The sequence below is a fragment of the Ailuropoda melanoleuca genome, chromosome 6 (genome assembly GCF_002007445.2).
Source record: "Ailuropoda melanoleuca isolate Jingjing chromosome 6, ASM200744v2, whole genome shotgun sequence".
Lineage (NCBI taxonomy): Eukaryota > Metazoa > Chordata > Mammalia > Carnivora > Ursidae > Ailuropoda > Ailuropoda melanoleuca.
Window position 1 is genome coordinate 47,570,442 of NC_048223.1, and position 22,917 is coordinate 47,593,358.

The following is a 22,917-nucleotide window of genomic DNA, read 5'->3' on the forward strand; positions in this document are numbered from 1 at the left end:
TATGTACTATATATGGCAAGTAGGAATTAAAGTTGCTTATCTCATGCCCTTGAGATGGGGAGATTATCCCCGATTATCATGGTGGGTACAGGCTGATCATTAGCATCCTTTAAGATGGAAGAGAGAGACAGAAGACATCATGTCAGAGTGGCACACACTGAAAGAGACTCAGCTGGCCATTGCTGGTTTTCAGGATCAAAGAGAACACGCAGCAAGGAAGGTGGCCAGCCAGCAGAAAGTAGAAAAGCAAGAAACGGGTCTCCTCTTATGCCTGCAGGAGGAACACAGCCCTTCCAGCATTGTGATTTTAGTCCAGTGAGACATAATTTTCATCTCTTACCTTCAGAACTATTGGATAAACTACCAGTTCTGTAGTGATTTGTTGTGGCAGCAACAGAGAACGAATACGCCTTTCTTCATATTTCTTTGCCAGCAGTGATTATGCCTTCTCCAATTTGTAAGTCCGCCCTTTTGCTTTCTGTGTGACCTCCTCTGTTAATGGGGACATTAATGATCTCATGACATTGTGAAGAATACTTGCAATGAATCACTTTTTTTTAGTAACCGATACAAAAGATATATAGTACTGTTTATCTCTTTCCTTTTTTTTTCCCCCTTTTCTCAAATTACGTAGAGGCAAATGTTACCTGTTTGTGATAGTGGTGTTTTCACTCTGGATTGCTGGAAAAGGTGATTTGGACATCTCGTGTACTTTAGGAAGCTAGTACTTTGAGTCACCCTGATAACCACAATGGAAAAACCTCAATTAAAAATGTGGACTTGTTCCTGTCATTTTAGCCATGTTACTAATTTTGCAAGCATTATTGTCAGAAGTCTCTTCTAGAAACTGTTTACTCCCATGTCTCTGTTCACCTCCCTGCCCCACTGGAATCCATTTCAACACAGCAGACCAAGTAACCCTTTGAAAGCCAAACCACTGTGCTCAAAATCCTCAGGGACTCTCCATCTCATTCTGAGTAAAAGCCACATTCTTCCGATGTCCCGAGGGTGCTGCATGACCTAACCTCCTCTTAAGTCCCTGGCACAGTGCGCACAGTGGGCTCTGCTTCTCTTACGTGGCTTAACAGTTCTTTATCGTGTTCCCAGCACTAACCCTCCTGCCCCCCGGTCAGGATGCTGGCACTGTCCTCTCTGGCAGGGATGCTTCTCCTGCATTATCCCCAAGCCTGCACCCTCACCGTACTTTCCAGAGAGGCTGGCTCTCACCACCCTGTTCAGCTTATTCACCTTCTGGCCTACACCTTCCCTCCTATCTCTCGGTAACTGATCATCTTCCAACAGACTGCATGCTTGTATTTTGCTTTATGACTCTGCACACTAGGGATTTAAACTCCAAGACAGTGGGACGTAAGTCTGTTTTGTTCATTACTGTGTCTTGCTAGCAACAAGACAGGGGCCTAAGCACCTGATTTGCGCTTAACAGTATCCCTTATGTGAATGTTTGCTTCTTTTTTTTTTTTTTTCACAGTTCTTTTTTTTAAATTTTATTTTTTTTAATTATATTACGTTAATCACCATACAGTACATCCCTGGTTTCTGATGTAAAGTTCGATGATTCATTAGTTGCGTATAACACCCAGTGCACCATGCAATATGTGCCCTCCTTACTACCCATCACCAGTTGCTTCTTTGTCATCGATTGAGGATCTTAAGCACATCAGTTTCAAAGTTTAGAAAATGCTTAGATGTCATCAAATTCATTCCTCACTTCGCAGATGGAATAATGAGGTCCAGAGAGATCACACAGCTATTTTCACCAAAAGTAGAGGTAGAAAGCTGCCCTTTCTTAACTCATTAACAAAGCTGAGCACCAGTGATTTGCATAACTTGTACTCACAATAGTAGAAGCCTAAAACTCTTCCCAGTCTTAAACATTTCAAAATTGTTAACTTATTGTGTTCATTGTGCTTTATTTTACTCTTAATGGAATTGTTCACTTCTAATGTGACATTCCCTCTTGTCTTTCCATTATACTTTCTGAACTCTGTAATTTATTCAGTATTTTAGTAACTCTTATGTATAAAATACTCTTGTAATACAGAGAGTGTGTCAAAGATGGGTTCCAGCTTGTGGTTCCAGCTTTATGATGCCCAGATACTAGAACAGAGAGCACTCAGGTGCTGCCTTGGGGCCCTCATGGTCCCCTGCCTCTGTACCAGGCAGCCACAGGACAGTGTCTCCATCATCTCCAGCTGGTCCGGCTGCAGTGCCTGACAGGGGCTCACCTCAGGGGCTTCAATGTTGCCCTGGAGGCATGGGGTGCCTTGGGACCCTCTTAGCACCCAGGCATATGTGGCTGATTTGGACAGGGAGTTAATGTTCCATTCCATCAGTGGGAAACAGGAGCTTGCCTATGACTTTGTCTCCCTGGAAACAGTTTATTTGACCTCTTTGATGACAGTCCTTCAAAACTCAGACACTGCCTTTAAGGACTGTGAATGCTCGTAAGAAAAGGTATATTCAATTCAGACGTACATGGCTACCTCAAAGTACCATGTGATCTATCTTATTAAGCACATATAAAGGACACATGTTCAAGGACAGAGAACTCTCACAACTGAGACGTAGAAGGGTTTTGTTAAGATGGTGAACTTCATTAAGTACTAAACGATATGCTGGCTTTTGCTGGGAAGAGAGAGATGAAGAACGCAAAACATATAGTTCAGGTGTAAGCCAGGGTACGTCCAGGATGTGAGCATGAGATCGAGACTTGAGCTGAGTTCGAGTTGGCCACTTAACCAATTGAGCCCCCCAGGTTCGCCTAGAGGTATTCACTCTCTATTCAAACACCCACATGCACTACCACCCCTATAGCATCATAACAATAATGAGATTGGTTTTGAGACATGACTTATAGAATCAGGCTCATTTTATAAGCATATATGCTTATCTCTTTTTCCGTAAGTATTTATAATAAAATTTATTTTTTTGGAAGATTAAACTAAGTTGTTCTGTAAAACTGACTTTCTTATTAAATATTTCTGAGTTTATAGGCCATTTTTTGAAGAAAAGGATATAAAGGACTTTTCACACTACCATCCACCCCCAGCCCCACAGAAGAAAGAGGAGAGGTAACATGCAGATGAAGTAGAACATTCTTTCTGTAACTTGGACAAGCCCTTGTTAAGAAGGGAGAGTTATGCCCTGAGTTGGCTTGATGATACTCGTTACTGTCACCTGCATGAGTCCAGACCGATTTCCGTTTAGCTGACGTGCTGACTTGTGACAACCATCCGTGCACATCAGTATTTGTCACCCAAAGTGAAGTCGGACAGGCAGCTCCCCAGAATGCCAGGCCCACCTTCTGGCATCCTCATCACTGCCAACTGTTGTTAAGCTCAGCCGTTCACATGGAGACTGCTATTCCCTCCTCCTCAGTTTCAGCCTGAGATGGCAATTAGGTGGGGAAAAAAAAAACTGTAAAAAATAGAATTATCAAGTTCCTCAGTTCTTAACTGCCTTGGAGTGATGTACAAGCTTGTAGCCTTTTTTTTTTTTATGAACACTGCAGTTGCAGTTTCTTTTTAATTACATTTCTCCTTACATCAGAGAAATGAGCTGCTCAATCATAACTTTGAATCAATGAAACTGAAACCCGTTACTTTTTCATAATTCATCCAGCTCATCACTTTATAATTTAGACCTTTATTCATAGTCTAAAAACACATTCTCTTCAATGTTCTTCAGCCTGGTAGTGCCTGAACTTTCAACTGTAACTTAAATATGGCTTACAAATAAGTAATATTCATTCATAGGGATTCTTATTAGAAATGGTCAAAGCAGGGGCACCTAGCTGGCTTAGCTGGTGGAGCATGTGACGCTTGATCTTGGGGTCATGAGTTCCACTGCCACTTTGGGTGTAGAGATTATAAATAAATAAACTTAAAAGAGAAATGGCCAAATTAGTAGTATCCATTATTATTATCAACTGTTTTTCAAAATGACTCATGAGCCCCAAGAGTCATATTTGCATGTACTAGGAAGGTAGAGGAATGGATGAACAGACGGATGGATGGAAGGATAGATGGATGGGTGGATGGAGAGAGGGATGGGAGGATGGAAGGATGGAAGGATGGATGGATGGATGGATGGATGGATGGATGGATGGATGGAAGGAAGGAAGGATGGATGGTGGATGGATGGATGGAAGCATAGATAAATGGGTGCATGGATGGATGGATAGTATTTTCTTCTGATGTTCATTCTTAATTCTCTCTCCTATTGAATAGTTTATTTCAGAAGCCTTTTTGTTTTTTTGTAAATCTAATTTTGTTTATTGGCTTTTAGTAAATGACCTTTTTGAAGTATCTGCTGCATTCTTTCTGTATTTTAAATTTATTTTTATTATTATTTGATTTCAAGTATAATTAACATACAGTGTTATGTTACGAATTTCAGATGTACAATATGATGATTCAGTAATTCTATACATTGCTCAATGCTCATTACAGTACGTTTACTTAATCCACTTCACCTATTTCACACACTCTCCCCTATTTCCCCTTTGGTAACCACCAGTTGTTCTCTATGATTAAGAGTCTGTTTTTTTATTTGCTTCTTTTTTTCTTTGTTTTGTTTCTTAAATTCTACATGAGTGAAATAATATGGTATTTGTCTTTCCCTGACTGACATATTTCACTTAGATTTATATGCTCTAGATCCTTCCATATTGCAAATAGAAAGAGTTCATTCTTTTTTATGACTGTAATATGGCATAATATGTACATATATTATATCTTCTTTATCCATTCATCTATTGATGGACACGGGCTGCTTCCATAATTTGATTATTGTAAATAATGCTGCTATAAACATAGGGGAGCATGTATCCCTTTGAATTAGTGTTTTCATATTCTTTGGGTAAACAACCAATAGAGAAATTACTGGATCCTAGCATAGTTCTATTTGTAATTTTTTGAGTAACCCCCATAATCTTTTTCCAAAGTGGCTGCACCAGTTTGCATTACTACCAAGAGTGAACAAGTATCCCTTTTTCTCCACATCCCCACTAACACTTGCTGTTTCTTGTGTTTTTAATTTTTTGCTAATCTGACAGGTGTGAGGTATACCTCACTGTAGTTTTGATTTGCATTTCCCTGATGACAAGTGATATTGAGGCTCTCTTCATGTGTCTGCTGGCCATCTATGTCTTCTGTCCATTTTTAATTAGATACTTGGTTGTTTAGTTTAGGGTTTTTTTTTTTTTTGGTGTTGAGTTGTATAAGTTCTTGACATATTTTAGAAATATGTAACCCTTTATCAGATATGACCTTTGAAAATATCTTCTCCCATACCATAGGGTGTCATTTGAAAATATCTTCTCCCATACCATAGGGTGCCTTTAAGTTTTGTTGATTGTTCCCTTTGCTGTGAAGACACTTTTATTTTGATGTAGTCCCAATAATTTATTTTTGCTTTTGATCCCTTGCCTCAGAAGACATATCTAGAAAAATATTGATATGGCTGATGTCAGAGAAATTACTGTGTGAGGATTTTTATGGTTTCAGGTCTCACAGTTAGGTCCTTAATCCATTTTGAGTTTATCTCTGTGTATGGTGTATGAATATGGTCCAGTTTCATTCTTTTGTATGTAGCTTTCCTGTTTTTACAGTGCCATTTGTTGAAGAGACAGTCTTTTTCCCATTAGATATTCTTGGCTCCTTTGTTGATTAAGTGACCATATAGTTGTGGGTTTATTTCAGGCTCTCTATTCTATTCTGTTGATCCATGTGTCTATTTTGCACCAGTGCCAGACTTTTTTGATTACTACATCTTTGCAATATAAGTTGAAGTCTGGAAGGGAGTCTCTTATAGGCAGCACGTAGGATTGTGCTTTTTTATCCATCCTATCACCCTATGTCTTTTGTTTGGAGTGTTTAGTTCATTTACATTCAAATTAATTATTGATAGGTACATATTTATTGCCATTTCGTTGTTTTATGTTTATTTTTGTAGTTCTCTTTTTCTCATTCCTTAAGTCTATTTTCATTTTTTTATGATTATTTTTCTCTCTCTCCTATTTCGTTTGATTGCTTTCTATTACTGTCCTTCAGGCCTGCTTCCTCTAGTCTACTATTTATTCCCTCTAATGTAGTTTTAATTTAGTTACTTAGTTCTTCATCTCTGATTGGTTATTTTTATGTTTTCTATCTCTTTAAGGGCCTTACTGATGTCCTCCCCTCTTTTCTCAAGTCCAGTGAATATCTTTTTGACCATTACTTTAAATTCTGTATCAGGCATATTAGTTCTGTCCATTTCATTCAGGGCTCTTGCCGTGGTTTTGCCCTGTTCTTTCATTTGGAACATACTCCTCTGTCTCCTTATTTTGTCTAACTCTCTGTGTCTGTTGCTATGTGTTAGAAAATCAGCTATGTTTCCTGCTCTTACAAGTAGCAACCTCATGGAGATGAGTTCCTGTAGTTACCAGTAGTGTAGTGTTCCCTGTTCACCAGAACCTGGCACTTCAGGGGTGTCTCTAGTGTGTGTTTCCTGTGCCCTATTGTTGTGATTGAGCCACTTTTGCCTTCAGTGCTGTCATCTGCTTTGGCTGTCTTTGGTGAACTCCTGCCGAAACTGGCTTGGGGGGGTGGGGTTCTGCTGGAGAGAGTGGGGTGGGTCACAGCGTTAGCAACCTAGGTGGAGAGTGTCCCTATTGCTGGTTCCCTTATATCTAGATGGGGGTGGGGGCACGGGAAGGAAATGACATCCACCAGCTCCTTTGTTCTTGGAGAAGTCTCCCAAAGATCACTGCCTCTCTAGCATAGGCCCCAAGGTTAAAAGACAGATCTCCCTACTGTACAGGTGTCTTTCAAACTGCTGCTTCTGTGCTGTATCTCAGCCAGGCTGTTAGTTGTGATCTCTTCAAGGGCAGGGACTCAGTTTCCCATCATCCTCTGCCTCTCCCAGAGTCTAGCTTGGTAATTTTTAAAGTCCCAGGTATTAAGAGCCACTGATTATAAGAACTTGCGAAGTTAAGCCTGTCTGGTTTTCAAAGCCAGATGTTAAAGGGATTCACCTTCCCATTGTAGGCTTTCCATACCTGGGGTACCTTAAGTGGAGTCTGCCCCCTCCCCTCTCCATTGTTTCCCCCTGTGGATAGTCCCATGGGTCTGTTTGGCTCCTGACCACGTCTCTGCTCTTCCTATCTTTTTTGATATGATCTGTGGAGAGTCTATGCTGCTAGTCTTTGGGTCCCTTTCTGGGTTATTTACACTGATGTGGGCGTTATCTAGTTGTATCCGTAGGAGGAGGCACACATAGGATCCTCCTACTTCCCCATCTAACCTCTTTCTTTTAGGATAAGATCTCTCAGGATATTTCATGTTATCTTCTCTGTGTATTTGATAGCTCTTCATTTCTTCCACCAAGCACAAATAGCACAAGCCTGGTGAGGGGTCCCTCCTGTATACACAGCATTTGATCCAAAGCATATTTTCTTGTTCCTGCTGGGTTTTCAGGGGATAGGGTCTGCTTCAATAACCATTTTAAGAAGGAAAGTTATATATATAATATTGTAATTATATATTTTATATCAGTTTATTTTTTTTGTATATTCTGTTGAGCCATATGAATTTTACCCACAGTCTTTGAGTGCAGGTACACTACTCTCTACAGCCAATAGTAACTTATTAATGTATAAGAAAATCAACTATATTCAAATGGTTCATATAGTCACCTTTTGAAAGGATAATTATTTTAATACAAATTCAAATCAAGCATTGTACTGGGGATAAAGTGGTAAACTAAAGCAGATATATTTGTTTTCCTTCTGAGATTCATTGTATTTATTTCCTGGTATATTTTTGGTTTGGGAACAGACCTAGAAAAAAAATGGTGGGAGTTACTAATCTCAATATTTTTTATTAACAAGCATATGCCTAGTAATTTCTATTAACTTAATCATGATAAGATTAAGGTTTTAACTTTTTGAGAAAATGTCTTTTTCTCAGAAACTGAATAGAAAAGAATGTGCTACATGAGATGATATTAATATTTTTTGGACTTGAATGTATTTGTTTACATCATGGCATAGAAATTACAAAAATGTAAGATTAAGTGAACAGAAAATATGAAGACATACATAGTCATGGTTTGGGAATGATAGAAGATAGAATGAAGAGGCATTAAGTGATGGCCTCAAAGGTTAACCCTTTTAGACAAGGGCTTGAATTTTACTTCCTAAATCTTACAGCAAGTTAATGGACCCATGTTATTAGGAAATGAAGTGCTGTCTTTAATGAATCTCTTAAGTTATTTGAGAAGCCTAAAGATCATTTTATTATGCCCTTTGGAAAAAAATTGATTCAGCCAAATGTATCTTTTCAAATTTATGAATCCTATACTAGAATTAGATAATAACGCTATTAAATTCAGTGATTAAGGATTTTTTGAAACAACTCTGGTGAGTCTTATAAAGTGAGTATTTTACAGGACATATGTGTATGCTGTGTGACTGTCTGAGCCTGTGCCTAATACATTGGCCATGAACTCCATCTGCATGTGTGCTCTATGCTCTATTATTTCATGTGCTGTTTCTCTGCTCACCTCAATACCACTGGAAAAGCTGCCCTTTGGTTTTTACTGGAGAAGCTATTTACAGAAACTGGTGATGTTTGCAGTAGACTTCACCTCACAGGATACCTGACACCTTCCTCAAAACAAGATCTCCTTCTCTGATTACTGAGCTGTGTCCCATTTTCTGCTGTCTGGCATAGTTCTAAGAAGCATGTATCTGTGAGCTTGTGAAAGGAAACATAACCGACTAATAAGGGCTGTTAAGTGGTCAGCATTTCTAATGAAAAATGGAAGCTCAGAGAGGTCAAGTAACTTCAGTCAGTCTGTCAGCCTCACAGCCTCTATGCTGTTTACCACATGCCACATTGCTTCATTGACAAGCATCAGAAATGGAATTAAGATAAGCTGCTTGGTTCTTCTGAAACCCAAATACAAAATTTTAGTCCAAAGTTCATCAAGTCAAAAATCAAATTGGAGTTGGTAGGAAAAGGGCTTAATCTTTTTTTTTATTATAATCATATTTTTATTATATTATGTTAGTCACCATACAGTACATCCCTGGTTTTTGATGTAAAGTTCCATGATTCATTAGTTGCGTATAACACTCAGTGAACCATGCAATACGTGCCCTCCTTACTACCCATCACCAGCCTATCCCATTCCCCCACCCCCCCTCCCCTCTGAAGCCCTCGGTTTGTTTCTCAGAGTCCATAGTCTGTCATGCTTCATCTTTTTGATAATATGTTTTCTTTTTCTGAATCTGGGGAAAGAAATGTAATTTATTTAGTTAATTTCTCAATGTGTAAATAAGGTACTTACGAAATAGAATAAACCTAATAGGTATATGACCAAATAAATTTAAAAAGTTCTCAGAGCTTTATCAAGAAATATTCAAGTGTTTCATAATAAGATTTTTAGGCACATTGAGACTTTGAACAGACACTACTTATATTCATCGGTTAAAATATATATTGGCCTCTGAAATCTTCCATGGTCTGTAGAATTCTGAATAATCAATCAAGATTGTATTTAAACTGTCACTTCTTCAATTTCAAGAAGGCCACAGAAAAGCAGATAGAAAGTATTAGCAGCCTTAGCAGTCTGAGCAGTACTTACTCTGCTGCTGTTCACAGGGGAATATGGTTTTCACCCAAAACCAGTCTTGTTTACGCAAACACGCTCGTTTTCTGCTTCTGTCCATAGTGCAAAGCTGTGGAATGACAAAACTGGGACTAGTTTTGAAATGGATTGTGTTGAAATTGTTCTTCAATGTGGACTAATAAATGGAAACAACTTTAAAGTATCCCCCTTTGTTATTTTGAAACGTTATTCAGCTTCATTCAGTTACAAACAACTAGGTCTAAGCACACGTGCCAAACTGAATGAATTCTATAAAATAAAACTTAAGCAAGCTGCCGCTGATTTGTGCTGCCCACTATATAAGGCCATAGAGAGATAATCTCTTTAAATTCTGAGCTAGGAACTGAAAGCTATCTTTGTAAATTTCATCCATGCCACCTTCTTCTCTCACGCATCTATCATATGTCTATTTTATGCATAGAATGCTAACATCTGCTTTTCTACCTAGTGAGGTTCAAAGTTCATCTAACTATCTATTTCATGATCATTTTAAATAAAATGAAGGGAGTGAGTCTTGATAAAATGTAACCGACAAGGTGGTTAATTCTGTGTAGTTTTTAGTTCACACTGATATTAATCCCCAACCCAGTTGGTTAACTACTACTTCTCTCTATTCTCACCATCTTCCTGCATTTCTGAGTAAAGCCTCCAGTCCTCGTTCCCAGTGTCACTCTCTACAACTCTAGGAATCTTAAGTCACTGACCCCTTAGTCCTACAACCCAAAATCCCAGGGAAACCTCTTCCAGGCATGGATCGGGCTCCAGCTATCAACTTCTTTCTCCCTTATTTGAACTGACCTGTGGAGCGCTTTCTTTCCTCCACTGTAAACATGAGATTGTACTTGAACTTTTTCAAAACATCCCTGCTCATCACAAGCCTTTTACAAGTGCATCTTGTCCCCATCGTTGTCTCTTCCGCTAGTATTTCTTTATATGCCTCTTCTCCTGCTTGAATGTGGGTTATAAGTCTTTCCTTTGAGCCTAAAGGCTCAACAAAGATTCTAGCTTTTGGAGCATCTGGGTGGCTCAGTCAGTTAAGCACCTGACTCTTGATTTTGGCTCAGGTCATTATCTTAGGGTTGTGAGGTTGAGCCCTGTGTGGGGCTCCATGTTAGGTGAGCCTGCTTGGGATTCTCTCTCTTCTTCTCCCTCTGCCCTTCCCCCTGCCCCCACCCCATCTCTAAAAAAAAAAAAAAAAGAAAAAAAAGATTCCAGCTCTTTTCTTTGTTCCTCCTGGCAGTTTTTTGCTTTTCAGCAGGAAACAATGCGTTTCCTTTATCTTCACTAAGGTCTATGTAGCAAATTGAAGACTAGTGGAAAACATCAGATGATTTCATAATATCTCGGTAAGGAAAAAAAAATTCTCCTCTTTCAACATTCAAATTTAGGAGTGCCTCAGAAGACCCAATTACCTTGATAGTACCTAAAAGGGAAATATCTGTAGATATTTTAAAATTCAGCAATGTTTAATACATGCTCTCATAATCAAGGACAGAAAAGCCAGAACCAATTAAACATCATACAGATCTAAATACCATTAATAATGAAAGACCTGGAAATTAAACTGTGAGAAATGAGTATCAAAACAGAGGTATTATACTAGAAAAGGAGACACTTTATTATAAATTTGGTTGTTTCAATTCTTGAAGGTTTGAATTTTAAAAAATTGAGTAAACTCTTACTGCATAGCTACAGACATTGGAACTAAGGTTAAAAAAACCAATAACATATATTCGGTTTCAAATTAAGGTTAAAGTATAAGTAATAAATGTTTATATTTTTAACTGGACTTTCTTTTGACATCTCTGGACATTTATATGCAGAGAAAAGCTTACTATTACAGAGGTGATTTTTTTTTAGTGTAATTTTGGACTGTATAATAGACTTTAAGGTTTTATACCTACTCAAAATTATTTGGTTCTTTAGTTTTCATCCATGTAATAGCTGAGAGGCTTCATGTTTTCCTTTATTGTACTGCCCTGAAAATGGATGCCCATAGCTTGTAGAGGCCATATGAGTTCCAGAAACTTGTGTTGACAATTTATTCCATTTCAGAAATGAAGTTCACTTGTTTCCAAATGTAAAAGGTATGAGTTTGTCAGATTAAATGTCTGAAAGGGAATGTTGCTAGACCAAGTCACACTATCACTATTGAAAAGAAATCATATCAGGGCATCCTTAAGGGTGCTTCAATAATATGTCGCAATGACTCAGAGTATTAAAGTAAAGGCATTTTCTTTCTTAAAGTGACAAATGGATTAATCAGTGGAACTCTTCCGGACTACTGTTTAGGCCCAGCACGTGAATAGCCTGAGTTGTGATGATAGGCTGCCTTTTGTCTGTTGAGCAGATATAGTAATTGGGTGGGTCAGGGAAGTGAAATTTAAAAGAACTTTGAGGCATTTCTGAGTCCAGTGTTTGCACACTTGCCAAACACGGGAATGTAGTTCCTCACATGCAGGTGACTCAATATTCTGGTTTTCCCAAAGCAGTCCCAGTTTGGAAAAGAAATTAAGCATTCATCTTACTGCTAATCATAAAATTTGAAATGACAATAATGAAGTGGCAGATTCAGAAAACTTGAAAAATCAGATTATTACGTAAAGAAAAGAAATAAGATTAAAACTTTTTGTTTCGTGTTTTTTAATAGTTCTTTTTCCTGTTCACATAAATGAAAATATCATTGTGTTCTAAACTAAATATTTTTTGCAACACCAATTAGAGAAACACTTCTGTTCTATCTTTCGTGCTCTCTGGCAACAAGTTATGGCAGGATGGGAGCAGGACCGAGAAGGAAAGTATAATTCAAAATCCTTCCGACACAAAGGGCTGAACTCTAGTCTATGGCCATTAGAGAGGCTCCTATTTTCCATTGCAGCCCATAGATAATGAACCTGCTAATAATGACTTAATATACTGCTATTAGAAAGCTCTGAATGATGGGTAGGATAGTCTTAAGAGAGGGTTGTTTCATTAAGAAATGTAGCTAACACTGAAAATCACATCATCACTGTTATTGAATGAGATTAAACTAAACATGATTAATTTTGAAACTAGCAGCATCTATCACAACACTTTTCCAACGCTATTTGTTGATTTGTCAGTGTTAGCAACCCTTAGAGGCAAGCTCTTGTCATTGGGTAACTGATGTTTCATTTACCAGTTTTATAAAGAATCATCTCATGAGCCTCCTGTGAATGGGACAGGCAACATCGATTGGAAATAGTACAATCAGGGTAGAAAGGATTACTCAGCCTTTTGCTTGGTGGGATTATGCCAGTATCTTTGTGAATTACTATTTTATGCGAGATACAATATACAATTAGGGATTGTTAGTAATTGCTAAGGCTTCTTGAGTGTTTCCTTTTGGTAGGCAGATCCCTAAGGTTTCTTTACTCATTTAATCTTCAGGACAACAATAGATGGTAGATACTGTTCTTTTGTATGGTAATTGTTATCAATATCATCCTCATATCCATTACACAGAAAATAAAACAGGCTTAAAAAGATTAAACAATGTATCTTTTAGAGGAATTGTATATTTATTTGCTAATATATAATAATGCAAAAAAAAAACAATGCCAGGAGTAATTTTATTATCCATTCTCCTCAATCCATCCAAGAGTAAGTGCAGAATATTGGAACCAAGCATAACATTCTTTATTTACAACAAAGAAACAAGGAAACAAATAAATAAGCTGTTTCTATAACATGTGATTAAATTTCAGACACTATGAGGAATTTATTTGCAAAGATCATTTACTGGTTAAGCAACAGATTTCTAATCAGAGCGAAGGGTAACTTACATATAATGCATTTTTTTCCCCACTTCATCTTTTTCCCCCCTTCAAAATGAAAGAAGATAATCAAGGATTGTGAAAATCTGAGGCAAAAATCCACAGCCGCGTCTTCATAATCAATCCAGAATTATACTTCCCCAAAGTAGGCCATGTCACAATTTGATGCCTAGCTCATGAGGTAGAGATGTAAACCTCCTCCTGAGAAATGGCAAAAACAAATGTTTGCTTCAGAGATGTTCAGAATTATCATAGCTCATTATCTGGAGGGGTAGTTAATATGTTTCATTCAGGCACTCCAGGGAGGAAGGTGACATCACATGCACGCATGCGCACACATGCACACACCCTTACTGGGGCTCCAGAGGCTGGTGCGGACTATCCTGAGGTTGTGGGGTCAGCAAGGAAGCATCCTCAGTGGGCCGGTTAGGAAACTTGCAGAAAGTCAATACTGTGAGAATTAGTAAAATAAGAGCTGAGAGACAGTCTGGACACTCAATCAAATACTTCGTATGGACAAAGAAAAATAAGAGAGAAATTAAAACTGATAGCGAAGTTCACAGAGCTTGCAGAATGACAGAAAGTGGAGGCAAGAGGGATGACCTGGAAGTGAATTGATATGGGAAAGGAAATTATTTTTACGCCTGAAACCTCCCTCAAAATACTGTACAACTATATTCTTAAAATATGGGCACCCCCTTACTCTAGTTAAATATTAAAAATGAAAAAGATATGCTATCACCATTATTTTGTTATACTGATAAAATTAAGTAGACAATCATTTCTCTGAAATATTACTGAACTACTTTATTTTTAAGCTGACATTTCTATATTCATATCTTAATCACTGACTTCGTTATAAGTTTTAATTCCTTTGTAAAAAAGCTAATTTTTATAGTTTTGATTAATTCTCTGAAGCTTTTAGATGTTGGCACGTAATAAACAGTTCTTGATACGTGTACGACTTCTTTCCCAAGACACTTCCTTGTCCAGGCAACTTCCCCTCCACGAATGAAAGTGGCACATCACAGATTCTCTTTGTCTTTCTCTCTCTCACACACACACATTTTATTTTAGTTCATCACTCACATAAGTGGGGGGAAAAAAAGCTAGAAATTTGGTTGAAACACAACCACAGGGGCAACAATCTATTTTTCTGTATTTATAGTCTCATTGTAAGCTCTTTGCAGCATCAAAACTGAAACTTTTCTGCACTTTGTGTATATTTACATAGTGATATTTGTGCCATTTAATAAAGTTTGATATTGTTATATGTTCTTCAAAGCCACTAATGGAGATTTTGACTAAATACGTATTTACTAACTTGGTTCTTTTAAAACGATAAACTGATGTTATTTAGTATGGCTGAAATCTGAGACCAGTTCATGGATTCCTATAAATGCTTCTAATATCTGAGATTGTAACCCAGTATTCTCAAATACGTGTGTGGACAATTTCAGGAAATGATGTGACTACAAATAGTTTCGCGTCTTGGTGTACACTTTGAGCACATTTTTATCCTTTCTTGTTCTTTTCCATTATGAGCAAGTGGGAATGACCTAAACATTTTCATAATTTATAGTGTACAAGACCCGTTAAAATTCAGTAGCACTATATTTTAAAAATCATTTGGACACTTAACCTTATTAGTTTGTATAGAAAAAATAGTTATTAATATGTTAAGTATCAAAGCCAGAAAATATTTGGTGAAAAAAAATATTTTATTTCTTAAAATGTTTTTTACATAAAAACTTTCTCTGGAGGAGAAGTTCTTTAAAAGTCTTCTACCCCAAATGTCTGTAACCATCTACAAATGTTAGCAATTTGCTCATATTTGAAGGCATTTAAAAAATGTTAAATATTTTCAAGTATCAAAGCTTGATGTCTAATCAATTCACTATTACAATTATTGATAAAGCATTGATATTCAGAATGAATTTGTTTTAAAAACCTATGGATTTTTATTTAAATAAGACTTATGTATTTCAAGCCAGAGTTCTGTGCAAATCTCTCTTATTCATTATTCTTTCACTTATTACTGTCTCTGAAAGGAATCAAGCCTCACTTATCGTAGAGCAGCAGCCCTAAGTAATATAATTTGTTATAATATTGCAAATTTGTTATTAATAAGTCCTAATCTAGTCATCATTATCTCTTCAGCTTCATCTCTCCACACTTTTGCTTCAAACCCAGTTTTAGCTGTTACTCATTTTTTCATTCCTCTAATAAACTATTCTCCCTGCGCCCCTGGTATAACATCAGCTTTCTCATTTTCAAAGAAATTCACTGTGCTGGAGTGTGTATCTTGCCTTCAGTGGCTCCCTTCCTCACACATCACACACAAATCAAGTCCTAGTTGGTGTGCAGACGCCATAAGGATTCTAGAAGGAACCATGGGAGCGTATCCTCCGAAACCTGGGCAAAGAATGATTTCTTAAATGCAAACCAACAGCACTAACCATGATGAAAAGATAAATAAATTGTTCTATATTAAGGTAAAAATGCTCATCAAAATATATAATTAAGGTCATGAAAAGACAATTCATAGAGCGGAAGGATATGTTTGTAATACGTATAACCAAAACAGCTCTCGTATAAAGAATTTATACAGTATTCCAACACGTCAATAAGAAAATTACAAACAGGAGAGGCATAGACAAGAGACTCCACCTACAACCTCGTGAGGGCGCTGTCCTAAGGGGCAGCAAACAGGAAAAGGAGGCTAAATCTATAAGGATAGTGCAAATTACAAATTCAACTGGATACCGCTGCACACCTGTGAGAAGGGCTAAAATTGAAAGAAAAGTAACACAAAACACTTGCAAAGGTGTGACTAATTCAGGATTTTCAAAGACTGCTTCCAGTATAAGTGTGAATTCACTTGAAAGAATGATTAGACATTATCTTCTAAATATAAATTGATACATATACTAGGATATCAAAGTTTCACTCCTAGGAAGGTAGTCATCATAACAGAACCAAAATATCAGTATATTCCTAGCATTATTGTTTAAATAGCCCCAAACTAGTAACAACTTAAATAACCATCAATAGTAGAATAAATGAATAAATTGTGGTAAGGAATATCCACTAGTCTCCCCTTATTGGTAAAGTGTACAGACCAAGACCCCCAGTGGATGCCTGAAACCACAGATAATACTGAACCCTGTATATTCTATGCTTTTTCCTATATATGCATACCTATGATAAGGTTTAAATTATAAATTAGGCAGAGTAAGAGATTAACAATAACTAATAATAGAACAGTTGTAACAATATACTCTAGTAAAAGTTATGTGAATGCTGTCTCTTAAAATATTTTATTGTACTGTGCTCATCTTTGTTCTTGTGATGATGTGAGATGTTAAAATACTGATAATAAATGTGAAATGATAGTAATGAGATGAAGTGAGTAGAATGGCATAGTTATTCTGATGTACTGTTACACGACTAATAACCTTCTGGCAATATCTCAGAAGGAGGATCTTCTATGTCCTGACTGTGATTGATGTGGGAAAGTGGGACCGTACTTAAGGGGGACCATGGTATAGCCACAGATCACAGTGCAACTAAACGAATGTTCTGCATACTCCAGCAAGAGTATGGATTGGTCCCACTAACAAACACTGAGCAACATTAGCCAAACACACACACACACACACACACACACAAATACTGTTTTATAGCACTTCCATAACGTTAAAAAACAGAGAAAACTATTTAATGCTATGAGAAGCCAAAAGGGTGGAGTTGTGATGGGTTTCTGGTGGGCTAATAGTATTTTCCTTTACCTCCGTGATGTTTTCGTAAGTATATTAATGCTGTGTTAATGTACTTATCTGTACTCTAAAATTTATACATTTGTGTAGAGTATGTTGTATTAGATTTCTTCAGAGAAACAACCAACTGGATGGATTGATGGATGGACGGACGGACGGACGGACGGATGGATGGATGGATGCATGGATGGAGAGAGAGATAAAAGAGGAGATTTATTGTTAAGAATTGGCTTACAGTGTTATGGAGACCAAGGAATTGCATGAACCACTGTCTGCAAACTGGGGAGCCAAGAAAGTGAGTGGTGTAACACAGTTTGAGTCCAAAGTCCTAAGAGTTGAGGGGCCAGTGGTGTAAGTCCCAGACTGAGTCCAAAGGCCTGAAAACTAGGAGCATGAGTATCTGAGGACAAGAGAAGGTGGGCGTCCCAATTGGGCAGATAGCACAGGTTTACCCTTCCTCCACCTTTTTCCTCTATTCAGGCCCCCACAGGATTGGATGGTGTCCGCCTTGCATTGATTTCCATAGATTTTACTCAGTCTACTGATTCAAATGCTCATTTCTTCCAGAGACACCCTCACAGACACACCCAGAAAAGAATGTTTTACCCACTGTCTGGGCATCCCTCAGCGCAGTCAAGTTGACATAAAATTAACCATCACCTATGCTCTGATTAAAGTATATAATATTTAAATTGTTTTGAATACTTTTAGGTCCAGTGAAACCAATATTATTGCCTGCAGTTAGTATGAATTTAAGTTAGTAGAAATGTTTATAAGGGGTATTATATAATGTGTGTAATGACTATAGAAACAATATTAATAAACTCTGTTTCTAAGAATTTGTCTGAAGAAAATGTCATTGCCACACTGATATTTATGACTAAGAATGTATATCACAGTATTGCTTAATAGAGGTAGTCATTCCTGTCTTTAAAAAATGATACCATTATCCGCCTGAGATTTCAAGCCCTAAACCTGTAAAGCATTCTTACATTCCACCTCAGTTACTCCCAGAACTGTTCTATTCTTGTTGTTTGGTACCAGTACAAACCTGTTCACTACTCTATTCTCTCCTCATCTCTAAGGTTCCCTGTTTTCACTCCACACTTCCTGATATCCAGTCTTCAAACAATTGGTCTTAAAAAGATGCAGAAAGGGGAATGAAGCATGAAAGACTATGGACTCTGAGAAACAAACTGAGGCCTTCAGAGGGGATGGGGGTGGGAGAATGGGATAGGCTGGTGATGGATGGTAGGGAGGGCACATATTGCATGTGCACTGGGTGTTATACGCAACTAATGAATCATCGAATTTTACACCAAAAACCAGGAATGTACTGTATGGTGACTAACATAATATAATTAAAAAAATATTTAAAAAAAAGTAGAAAGAAGAAAAAAATAAAAAGATGCAGGACATTGGGGCACCTGGTTAGCTCAGTCAGTTAAGGGTCTGCCTTTGGCTCAGGTCATGATCCCAGGGTCCTGGGATAGAGCCCCGTATCAGTCTCCCTGCTCATTGGAGAGTTTGCTTCTCCCTCTCCCTCTGCCACTCCCCCTGACTGTGCGCAAGTTCTCTCTCTCTCTCTCTCAAATAAATAAAGAAAATCTTTTTTTAAAAAAAGATGCATGACATGATACACTTCCGTGCATACCCACTGTGCAAAAGGAAAGGGCTACTCAGTGTTCTTATTTCCCTTCTGGGAATGATTGCTATCTGGATTTCCATTTATTCTCCGGTTTGATTTCTATCTCTGCAATAGAATATGGGCTCTATGGGAAAAGAGTAATCTCAGTGCCATAAAACAGAAGGAAAAGATGATAGTGAGTTTAGAACAAATCGGAATGTCCAAACATAGTGTATTCAAGGTTTTAGTTGAAACATTATATAGGCATTAAGGACAAGATTAAAGGTAACAATTTCTTCACACAGAAAAATTCAGGGGCGCCTGGGTGGCACAGTGGTTAAGCGTCTGCCTTCGGCTCAGGGCGTGATCCCAGCGTTGCGGGATCGAGCCCCACATCAGGCTCCTCTGCTATGAGCCTGCTTCTTCCTTTCCCACTCCGCCTGCTTGTGTTCCCTCTCTCACTGGCTGTCTCTATCTGTGTCGAATAAATAAATAAAAAATCTTAAAAAAAAAAAAAAAGAAAAAGGTTCAGTGTCTTATTTTCCTCTCTAAACCAAAATGGAAATTTAATGNTAGTTGAAACATTATATAGGCATTAAGGACAAGATTAAAGGTAACAATTTCTTCACACAGAAAAAGGTTCAGTGTCTTATTTTCCTCTCTAAACCAAAATGGAAATTTAATTAACTATTTAAGGATTTTACTGAGCATTAGTTGAAAGAGTATAATTAGAAGGAACCTATAAAAGTAAAAATATATACAAAATATTCATTAAGGCAAAAATGATTTTTATATCTTTGTGTTGTTTACTTCTCTTCAACTATATAAATACTGAATTTACCAGAAAAATTCCTTTACAAAATTTCAAAGGACAGAAAAATTAAGGAGTATTTATCCCCATTAAGATTTTAAATTGTATAACACTCCAGGTATATTATTAGAATACATTAAGAATTTATGTATATATGTGTGTGTGTGTGTGTGTGTGTGTGTGTGTGTATACACATNAAAAAAAAAGAAAAAGGTTCAGTGTCTTATTTTCCTCTCTAAACCAAAATGGAAATTTAATTAACTATTTAAGGATTTTACTGAGCATTAGTTGAAAGAGTATAATTAGAAGGAACCTATAAAAGTAAAAATATATACAAAATATTCATTAAGGCAAAAATGATTTTTATATCTTTGTGTTGTTTACTTCTCTTCAACTATATAAATACTGAATTTACCAGAAAAATTCCTTTACAAAATTTCAAAGGACAGAAAAATTAAGGAGTATTTATCCCCATTAAGATTTTAAATTGTATAACACTCCAGGTATATTATTAGAATACATTAAGAATTTATGTATATATGTGTGTGTCTGTGTGTGTGTGTATACACACACACAGACACACACATACATATCTATTTTTTTTCTTGTAACATTCAGTATAGGATATGCTGGCTAAAATTATAGTACGATGAGAATCACATGGACAGAAAAATTAAGGAGTATTTATCCCCATTAAGATTTTAAATTGTATAACACTCCAGGTATATTATTAGAATACATTAAGAATTTATGTATATATGTGTGTGTGTGTGTGTGTGTGTGTGTGTGTGTATACACATACAGACACACACATACATATCTATTTTTTTTCTTGTAACATTCAGTATAGGATATGCTGGCTAAAATTATAGTATGATGAGAATCACATGCGGCTGTTTCTGTTTCTAAGGCTAGCTCTTTCCCATCCGGTCCCTGTCGCCCTCCACCGGCTCTGCTGTTGGCCACAAGTTAGATGTATAAGAACAACTGAACTCTAGTCTCCAGGGTGAGCTAGGCCTGCAGTTACGATTATCATCATGATGCAGCGAGATCACTCACCAACCACATGCGGACGTGCTTTCCTTCACAGCTCTTGTTGCTGCTGGTTATGTTCATTTAGGACAGGGCCTTCATGATGAAATTTATTGGACGTTCAAGGTCTTAGCACCCTGATGACTTTTACTCCAAAACGTGGCGAATGATTCCTTCTGTGACATAAAAACAAATGACTTGATGAAGATATATAGTACTATTTTTTTTTCTTTTACAGGTGACCTATATTTCAAAATTGTCAAATTATGTTACAAAACTCCTCACCTTTTAAAGGTAGCCACATCATTGAGACAGCTTCTGAAATATCATATGAATGTATTATTTTGTCTGAAGCTTAATTTTAATGCTTTATCCAAAATGCTATTGCCATTTCTGACATTAGATCTGTATCCTAAGAAGAGGAACAAATTGTGAGCCAGCTTACCTCTCCCCACTTCTGAGAAGGAGGATATTACTTTTACAAACACACTCACTTGATTAATATTGACTATCCTTTGTAAATGGGGAAGAGGAATTTCCTGTTTAGCTTCTTAATCAAGGAGCCCTTTTTCTTGAGGGCATGGGAAAATCACCATAATTATCAAATTAGCTTCAGTAGGAAAGTTTTACATACAAGACTCCAGCCACGGTTAAAGAATGACTGTTCTCTGTATGCAAGAGAAAAGGTGGCTCAGTGTTGTGAAAGGAATGAGGAATGATACTAAAAGGTATCAGGGAAATGTTGGCTGTCCTGTGCCAGGCACTGTGCTAGTACATTTATTTATCTGTGATCTCTGAATTCACTGTAGCTCATCAGAGTAGCCATTATTGTCTTCATTCTAGAAGGGATAAAAAATTAATTAATTAATTAAAATAAAAAAATCGAAAATAATCAGAGAGGTTATAGGTAATTGATCAAAATTATACAGCTTTTAAATGACCTGGAGGTTCTGGCCAGCATCCTGTTTGAAGATGTTTGCAACGCCCCATGGATGACAAATATTCCATCTCACTCCCTTTCCCCTGGCAGATACAGCAAATAAGTTATGGCTTTTGTTTTTGTTCAGCAACACACTCCCTTAAAATCTTTCTAAACACAGAATCTATATACACTGACCAGATTTGACACAAATAATAGAACCTAAGGAAACATCCTGCCAAAACGTGCCTGACATTCTTCTCTAATTTTCCTTGTGTGGTTCCATGTCACTGGATCTGTGAGTGATCTTTTAACTGTTTCGAGAAACTCATTTATATGTTACTTGATCCCAGCCCTTCAAATATTCTCTTCCTCCCTAGTTTTTAGATTCGTTAATGTTTTTTTTCCAGCCCATGAAATCAATCTATCTGGGTGTGCTTTCTAGCCAAATGAATGTAAACTCAATTTCACTGCAGTTCTCCATTTGGATGCCTTTCCTTTTCTCTAGGTGGCTGTGACTAGATTGGGTGAAGGGATGATGATCCCAGATTAACATGGACCTGTTTTTCCCCTTGATTGCTTCATGCCTTTTAAACATCACTCTTCCCATATTAAGGCTTTCTTTCCAGATAAGTATTGATTTAGGAGTCTCTCTGCCTAAGATAAGGAGAGATGCAGAATGCCACTCAATAGAGAAGTTAGCAAGTGGCCTAAATTGTATCTAATGTGGTACAGAATGAGAAGTGACCAATAAATAGAAGAGGATGTTTATGTAAGAACCCTTTTTTTTGCTTTCTTTCTCCCTCCGTCCCTTCCTTCCTTTTTTGATATATCATGAGAAGTTATAAATGGAATGAACATAAGTAAGCATAAACATTTCTACAGAAAATCACAAGTGTGCAAAGATAGAAATATAAATATGTACATTTGCACAGTTATAGCATTCTACGTAGTAGAAAATTAAAAACCACATAACCATCTAATATAACATAATGAGTTAAATGTAGTAAGTTGCATTCTCAATAGAATGATATGCTTTCATTATTAGCGAAGATTTAAATTTATATGTGGCTATACCCATAGATATATAAACTTAAATTTAAGAGGTCATGTTATGTGAACAAAAAGAATTTTAAAGCAGAATATTTGGCATTGTTATTATGAATCCAAAACTGTATATATATTTAAAACTTTCAAGATCATATAAATAATAACAGAGGTTAATTTTAAAATTTCAAATGATTTGCCCTTTTAATCCTATTTGATAATATGTGGTT

General features: G+C 37.0%; 1 protein-coding gene across 1 annotated transcript in view; it reads left to right on the plus strand.

The window, feature by feature from the left end:
* The window catches only part of PCDH15 (protocadherin related 15), a 1,685,023-nt gene that overhangs the window by 836,002 nt on the left and 826,104 nt on the right, over positions 1 to 22,917 (plus strand). The window lies entirely within an intron of this gene.